General features: G+C 59.4%; 1 long non-coding RNA gene across 1 annotated transcript; it reads left to right on the forward strand.

The window, feature by feature from the left end:
* Positions 1 to 4,548: 4,548 nt before the first annotated feature.
* Positions 4,549 to 7,279, forward strand: LOC122433586. The gene is made up of 3 exons (XR_006267123.1): positions 4,549 to 4,734; positions 5,091 to 5,190; positions 5,634 to 7,279. It is a non-coding gene; the product is annotated as an uncharacterized LOC122433586 (long non-coding RNA).
* Positions 7,280 to 8,123: the final 844 nt, after the last annotated feature.

The raw sequence follows: 8,123 nt of genomic DNA on the forward strand, positions 1-8,123 counted from the left end.
TCCCAACGCTGCCCTCTGTGCAGAGGACACCGGGCTGGTCCCGGTGTGTCTCCCTGTGCGGGGTGGACCCCCTCCCTCCCCGCCTTCAAGACCAGGTTACCGAGCCGCCTTTGGAAAGGCCCCACGTGGCACCTCTTGCTGCCGGTGGCCGTGCACACCCCCATGGACGCAGCAGCAGGTGGGGAAGCTGCCGGCTGTGCAGAGTGCCTGCCTGGGCTCTGCTGTTGGCCAGCCGGTGACCTTGGGTGTGCCTCGGGGTTCTCAGCTGTGAAGCCAGCCTCCTGCCCACTCTGCTGGGGTCGAACTTGGCTGACACGAGAGAAGTGCCTGGAAGCAAAGGGCATCATCGTGAGTGTGTTTCCGTCTTTGCCCTGCCCACCAGGAAGCTTCAAGCAGAGGGTGTGACCCAGCTCAACCTGCCTTGGGGGCTCTGGGCACTCCCTGAACGTGTTGGTTTCTTTTGGTATTTCCTCTTCCTCTCTCCACTCATTATTCATTTCTCTTTTTTTTCATTATTCATTTCTTATTAATCGCTTTTATTAATATACTTCACCTGTGGGCTTCTCAGGTGGTGCAGTGGTAAAGAACCGACCTGCCAATGCAGAAGATATAAGAGATGCGGGTTTGATCCCCAGATTGGGAAGATTTCCTTGGAGGAGGGCATGGCAACCCACTGCAGTATTCTTGCCTGGAGTATCCCATGGACAGAGAAGCCTGGTGGGCTACAGTCCATGGGGTCGCAAAGAGTTGGACACGACTGAAACGACGCAGCACGCACACGTACTTCATCTACATAAGATTCGCCATTTTAAAGTGTAAGACTCAGTGGTTCTTGATACTCATGACAGATACTGGAGTCAGGCAGCCAGGATCACAGCCAGTTTTGGAACAATTCATTATTCGCTGAAGGAGACCCCCCACCCCTCGACCAGTACTCCCTCAGCCCCTCTCCCTAGACAACCACTAGTCCACGTTCTGTCTCGGTGGATTTGCCTGTTCTGACATTTCATGGAGGGGCAACCACACAGTACGTGTCCTTCTGTATCTGGCTTACGTCACTGAGTGGAATGTTTTTGAGGTTCACCCATGTGTAGCGTGTAGCAGCGCTTCCTTCTGTGGCTGAATCAGACTCCACTGCGTGGATGGACCACTTTAGGGTCGTCCTTGCCTCTGATGGACGTTTGGGCTGTTTTACCACTTCGGGCTGGTGTGAGTCACACTGTGCACACGTGTGCAGAAGTTCCTGTGTGGACGTGTTTCCCATTATATTGGGTGCCCACCTGGAATCGTGGGTCTCATGGCAGCTCTGTGTCTGTCCTCTGGAGGAGGCGCCGTAACTGTCTTTCCCGGGGCCGCGCCGTTCCCATCCCCACCAGCAGGGCACAGGCTTCCACGACCACATCCTCCCCAACACGCGTCATTTTCTGGGGTTGTTTTGTTTTGTTTCTTGATCCCGGCCTTCCTAGTGCGTGCGAGGTGGTATCTTATTGTGGTTTTAGTTTGCATTTTCTGAATGAGTGATGATGTTGAGAATCTTTTCATGTGCTCACTGGCCACTTGTGTGTCTCCTTTGGAGAAATGTCTGTTCAAATCCTTTACCCATTTTTAAAGTAGGCGGTTTGTCTTCCTGTTGTTGCGTTGTTTGAGTTCTCTGTCTATTCTAGACCGCTTTACCACTCCTTCATCAGAAACTTGATGCAAACATCTCCTGACCTGCAGGTTGTCCTCTCCTTCTCCTGATGGTGACTTTGCAGCACAAATTGTTTTTTTTTTTTTTTTTAGTTTGTTTATTTTTTGGTTGTGCTAGGTCTGCGTTGCTACACATCCAGGCTCTCTCTAGTTGTGGTGAGCGAGGACCGCTCTTGTTTGCTGTGCACGGGCTTCTCATTGCAGTGGCTTCTCTTGTTGCAGAGCTCAGGGCTTCCATAGTTGCAGCGCACAGGCTCAGCAATTGTGGCGAGCAGATTTACCTGCTCCGTGGCACATGGAACCCTCCCGGACCAGGGAATAAACCTGTGCCCCCTGCATTGGCAAGTGGATTCTTATGCCACCAGGGATCTTTCAGCGTGCTAGTTTTTAGTTTGCTGAAGTCCTTTATCTATTTTTTTTTCTTTTGTCATCTATGCTTTTGGTATCTATTCCTTTTTTCATCTGACTGTAATGGACACATTTCGTAAGGTGAATCCTTCATGGGTCCTTCCCTGAGGGTAGTGGGGAGTGCAGGCTCGGTGTTGGCACATGTGGCTGTCAGCAGAGCTGAGGGAGGCCAAGGCCATCAGGGAAGGCTTCCTGGAGGGAGAGGCTGGTCCTTCTTGCTGCGGCGTTGGGATCTGGCCCCTTTAGCTTGGCGGGGCTCCCTGGGGCAGAAGTGGGGCCCCAAAGCGTCCTCCAGGTGTGGGGCTGTCTTCCTTTCCTGCACCTGCCTGCCCTCCAAGCCCCTCGTTTCTGAGCCTAGCCCCGGAACAGTGAGCGGAGACGGAGAGCTGGGAGCACACAGGGTAATTAATTTTGACTTACAGAAGCTGTATTAAATTGGATAGAAACTGGCGAAAATAGGATTAGGAGAGGAGCTGAGCCAAGAGCAAACAGAAGGAAAAGTCCCCGGGCCGGGCAGCCCAGCCGTGTCCTCGGATGCGGAGGCGAGAGAAGGCCTGGACATTTCTGGGCGATCGCGTCATGTCCGAGGCTCGGCCTCCCTTCGTCTCCCTGCCGGAGGCGGCAGCCCCGGCCGGGAGATGGGAAGGCGGCTGCTCCCCTCCCTGCGACGGCTTATCTGCGCTGAGCTCACTGAGTCCAAGGATTAATTTGGAAACAATTAAAATTCTGTGCAAAACAAGCCGAGGGCTGGGCTGCCCGGGGGCTGGCACGCACGGGGCCCTTTCACCACCAAAGCAGAAATCTAATTAGTGCGGGATTAAGGCGGCCACAAACCAGCAAGCAGGGGACCCTGCTCTCAGAAGGCAGCTGAGTCCCAGCGTGCCGCGCCGCGGGCCGGCGGCAGACAGGGCAACGGCTGGCCGGGCTGGCGTCCTGGCCCCTGGCGAGCTGACGGCTGGGCCCACAGGCTCCCCTGCACCCTAGTCCACCATCCTCAGCTGTCTGCACCCACATGGATGGATGGCAGAGCCATCTGAGTCCCGGGCGGAAGGTGCTGGAGCGGCTGGGGTCCGCCTGGACAGCCGTGCTGGCCTCTACCTCCTCTCTAACTGCATCTTCAGGAATTGTGGGGACCGTGCCACTCTTGATGGGGCCCCTGAGATGCTCACGGTTGTCTCACTGCGGTCTGGAGGTACCAGGGTTTGGCTGAGACAGTGGAGCCCAGTGGCCCGCCCCCCGAGGGTGTGTGAGCTCGGTAATCAGGTCACCTGGAGTCCAGGTGTGCGAGGCCGGGGCTGGCCCACCTGCAGACGTGGCCTGAGGGATGCCAGCAGCTGTCCTGGACCAGCTCTTGGGGTGGCCTCCGGGGGGCGTGGCCACCACTCCCAGTGCCCTGGAATTCCGTGAGGGCAGCAGCCCTCCCCAGGGTGTGGCGACACCTGCCCTGCCCTGCACATGGACAGGTCGCAGGTCTGGGGCCGGGGTGTTTAAGAGCCCCAGGCAGCCTCGTGCCCAGCCTGCGAGGGCGTCCCAACCTGGGGTAGAGACCCTCTGAAGGTGCAGACTCTCCTCCCAGAGCAGTGCTCTGACAGTTTCTCTGTCCCCCAGGCTCTTCTCTGGGTCAGGGGCAACACACCACCTCCCCCCAGCCAGGCCCCCCAACCCGGCCAGAAAAACAGCCTCTGCACCGGGACTCGCGAGGCAAATGAAGGATGTTGGTCTGAGGGTCTCTGCAGCTCCTCTCCACGCTGTGCTCAGAGCAGGGTGTGCACACGTGTATGGAGTGTGTGTGCTGCCGTGTGGCAGGCCAGCAGCTGGGGGGTGGTCTGTGCGCAGACGTCTCCCGCCACCTCGGGTCTGAGGACACCGTCTCTGGGGGGCCTTCCAGGCGCAGGGGTGAAGGCTGGGGGTGAGCCGTGGGGAACCTGGGGCAGCCCTGGTCTGCATTCTGGCCTCACCCCTAGGGCCGCACGAACTGGCGGGCTGATGCTCAGGGTGGGTGGGGCCAGGGCCCGGTGACTGCGGCAGGGGGAGGAGGGCCACGATCCTTCCCGAGGAGACCCGGGAGGTCAGGGCGGGAGGGCATCCTTCGGCCCGCCTTGAGCTCTGAGTGTGCTAATGAGTTTGAACTCTGGCCCTGGCTCCAGTCCGCTGGCAGGGTCCTCCCAGGAGGGGCTGTGTTATCAGCCCACCCGCGGGCTCCACGTGAGCGGCTACTGGCCTCTTCGGGGCTTGGAGCCAGGGTACACCAGGAACTGATAGATTAATTGGCCGCAGCCCCTCCCCAGCAGGCAGGCCTGGCGCCAGGGGGGCAGAGGGCGGACCCAGCAGACGCTGCCCCCAATTTGGGAGAGGGACCCAGCTCGCCAGGGTCCGCAGCCAGGCTGACACAGGTTCAGAGATGTGGAGACCTCATCCTTGACCCGTGTCCCCTCCACCCAGAAGGAAGCGGCTCTGCCGTCGAGGTCCCCGGGTTTCACTTCGAGCCATGGTGTTGGGGGTTCCCTGAACTTCAAGCAGTGGATCTGGCCCAGGGGCCTGTCAGGGGCGTGGTGCGGAAGGCTGTGTCCCTCACCCCGCCGTGACCCTCACCCCGCCACGACCCTCACCTCGCCGTGACCCTCATCAGGCTCTCAGGTGACCTGAATACACTTCTGCTTCTGGGCAAACCCCAGCAGAGAGAGGGAAGCGGGGTTTTCCTGGCTGGAATGCAGGGTGCACAGGGGATTCTGTGCAGGCCGCCGTGGGGGAGGGGCAGTGGGCTTTGTGTTGCACCTCGTCCAGCCCTCCAGGTCTGGTCAGGGGGCTCAGATCCCTCTGTGGTTCTTCAGCTCAGCCTGAGCTCGTTGGTCAGGTTCCTGCCCCCAGAACTGGGGTCTTTGCACCTCCCTCGGGGTCTGACTGCCCCCCCCCCCCGCCCTTGCTCCAGCCTGGGCTCAGCTCTGCAGGGACGGGCCTCACCCTGAAAGGTGTCCTTTGTCCCTCCCACCCAGGCGTGGCGTGGCGGACTCCCTGACTGCCCAGCACACGGCTCCTAGCAGCAGGACGCTGGGAGCAGGGTCCGGGGGTGCAGCCAGCGGGGCCCCGGTAAAGGTGAGTCCGTGGTGGGGGTCTCCTTTCCCTCCCTGGGGGCTGGCCGTGCCTCCCCTGCCCCAGCCCCAGAGCCTGAGGAGCGATTTCACTTCCTGATCTGCCTGGAAAACACCCCGGAGTCCACTTGGCCAGCGGCCGGGCACCTCTACAGGATGCTCCTTCTGCTTCTAGCAAGAGCAGTGGGGCCCAGAGGCCCCACCCTGCTGGACGTGCCATGGCATTCCCTGGGGTGACTCACAGGTGCCCAGCTCCCCGTTCTGGGGGGCTGGGGGTGGGGACGCAGAGCTGGCGGGCAGGCAGCCCCTCCTGGTGGGCGAGCGCCCTCTGTCAGGACGTCCCGGGCCAGGGACCCAGGCTTCTGCTTCCTGGAGGGAGTGTGGTGCTCCACCCCAGGGCGTCTGGGTTGGTCAGGGGCCTCAGATAAGACCCTCCTTGTCCCTCAGCCCTGAGACGCTGGCTGGGGCTGGAGGCCGCTGACCCTGCGCGCTGACCCACCAAGCTGGAGCCTGGTTGCGGACATCAGGCCTCCTGGAGGAGCTGCGGAGCTGCCCTGAGGGGCGGCTCAGGCTGACACCGGGGCAGACCAGCCTGCCGGGCGCTGCAGGGCCCTCGCCGGCCCTCAGTTTCCTCCTGTGGACGCACCCTGCCCCACAGTGCTCGCTGTCCATGCACCAAGTGGGGAGCTGGAGGGCGGCTGGTCCCCGGGGTCTCGGGTCTCTCAGAGCCTTGGTCCTCAGATGTGAAGTGACCACACCGACCCCTGGCTGTGCTGAGGGCGGGGCAAGACCCCATGTGTGAGGAGTGGTCACGATGAGTGTTAATCAGGAGGCAGAGGACACAGGAGCCAGCCAAACACCCTGGGTTTGAGTCAGTGCGGCCCCACAGAATGGGGCTGACCCTGACCTGACCCTGACCTGACCCCGAGCCTCAGTTTCCCCGTCTGTAAAAGGGGCACCAGCACCCAGCCCCCGGGCTGGCATGGGATCCAGACTCAGTGGAGACTGGAGTGCTGGGATGGTGGGGGGCTGAGGGCAAAAGGGTCTGTGTGCCTACCCCCGGGTCACAGCCAGATGTGGACACTCTAGTGGCCTTGCCTGCAGGCAGGGAGTGGGTGGACATGACCCCGTGGGCCAGGGCTCGACCAGGACGCCGGGCACCTCTGAGAAGCCACCGTCCCTGGGGCATTGAGGCTGATGTCCCCGTGGACACAGCTGAGACCCAGGGGGCACCCTCGGAGGAGAGCTATAGGCAGTGTCCTCATCTCTTGGGAGCGAGGCAGTGGCTTCTGGTCCAGGCACACTGTCCCCGTGCCCCAGCCCCTCTCAAGCAGCGTGACGGTGTGGTCAGGACCCCTCACCTGAAAGGACGTGACAGGCCTCCCACCCACCTGCCCCGAGATGCAAGCTGTTGTGTTAGAAAACCAAAGGCAAGGAGCCAGTCGGAAAACATCTTTGAGGACGGTCTCCTTTCTGAAACATCAGAGCTGTTGACTTCACCCTGTCTTGGTGCAGTCTCAGGCACAGCATGGTCAGCTGTTGGACAGTCAGGGCTTGAAGGGGCCACCCAGGGCTGCAGCCCCGCAATGTGTCCTGTCCACGTTGAGACGGGCCCTCCGTGTGACATGCTCACCAGGTTCGCGAGACCGAGAGCAAGAACGTAACGTGGCAGCCCGCGTGATGGGACATTACGCAGGCGAAAGAGGGAATGAAGCGCTAACACAGGCTACCCCAATATGAACCTCAAAGATGTGATGCTCAGTGAGAGAAGCCGGACGCGGAAGACTGTGCAGTGTGCGGTTCACATTGAGAAGCATCAACAACGGGCATGTCCACGGAGGGAGAGCGGGGCTCAGTGGTGCCGGCGCTGGGAGGGGTAGGGGCTCTGGGGAAGGCTGCTCTTTGTGGGGATGAAAATTTTCTCAAACTGACTGTGGAGGAACTTCCCTGGTGGTCCAGTGGCTGAGACTCTGCGCTCCAGTGCAGGGCAGCTGGGTACGATCCCTGGTAACTAAGGTCCTGTGGGTCGCAACTAAGATCTAGCACAGCCAAACAAAGTATTTAAAAAGTAAAAAATAAGTAAAATAAAATTGACTGAGGAGATGGTTACATCGCTCTGAATATATTAAAAGCCATGGAAGTTCAGACTTTCAGTGGGTGAACTGTATGGCATGTGAGTTATATTTCAGTAAAACTGGTTTTAACGTCTCTGGGACTTCCCTGGGGGCCCAGTGGTCAAGACCCTGCCTTCCATTGCAGGGGGTGCAGGTTTGATCCCTGGTTGGAGAACTAAGATCCCACATGCCTCCTGGCCAAGGAAACAAAACATAAAACAGAAGCAATGTGCAAATAAAGACTTTGAAGGTGGTCCACATCAAAAAATCTTCAGAAAAATAAATGAGGAAAACATAAGCCACCTCATTAATGATTTTAGTATTGATTACACGTGGCAGGGATGGTATTTCAGATGCACGTGGTGATGGTGCTCAGTTGGGGAAGATGAGGACAGAGGACGTTCTGAGACAGGCGGCGATGATGGTGGCACCACAGTGAGAACGAGCCTGAGCTGAGCATCCAGAAACGGCTCCCGGCCTCCAGTGGGTCTGCCCCGGCCTCCAGCGGCTCCTGACACTCAGCTGCGCTTGGGCTTCAGGACCAGCTGCTGCCTGCCCTGGCACCGTGTGGCCTGGTCTCTGTAAGCTGCTCCGTGTTTGTCAGAGGCAGCTTCCTGACTCAGGGGCTCTGCTCACATCCTGGGACGCTGCACAGGCCCCTCAGAATCCACCCAGAACCTCAGAGAGTGACTTTGCTCAGCAAATAGGGTCTTTACAGTCCAAGCAGGTTGTGTTGAGGTCGGACTGGCGTGGTTGGGGGAGGGTGGCTAGTGTCCTTGCGATAAAAGGGAGAGCCAAAAGACACTGGGGAGGAGGGTGGCCA

The sequence above is a fragment of the Cervus canadensis genome, chromosome 32 (genome assembly GCF_019320065.1).
Source record: "Cervus canadensis isolate Bull #8, Minnesota chromosome 32, ASM1932006v1, whole genome shotgun sequence".
Taxonomy (NCBI): domain Eukaryota; kingdom Metazoa; phylum Chordata; class Mammalia; order Artiodactyla; family Cervidae; genus Cervus; species Cervus canadensis.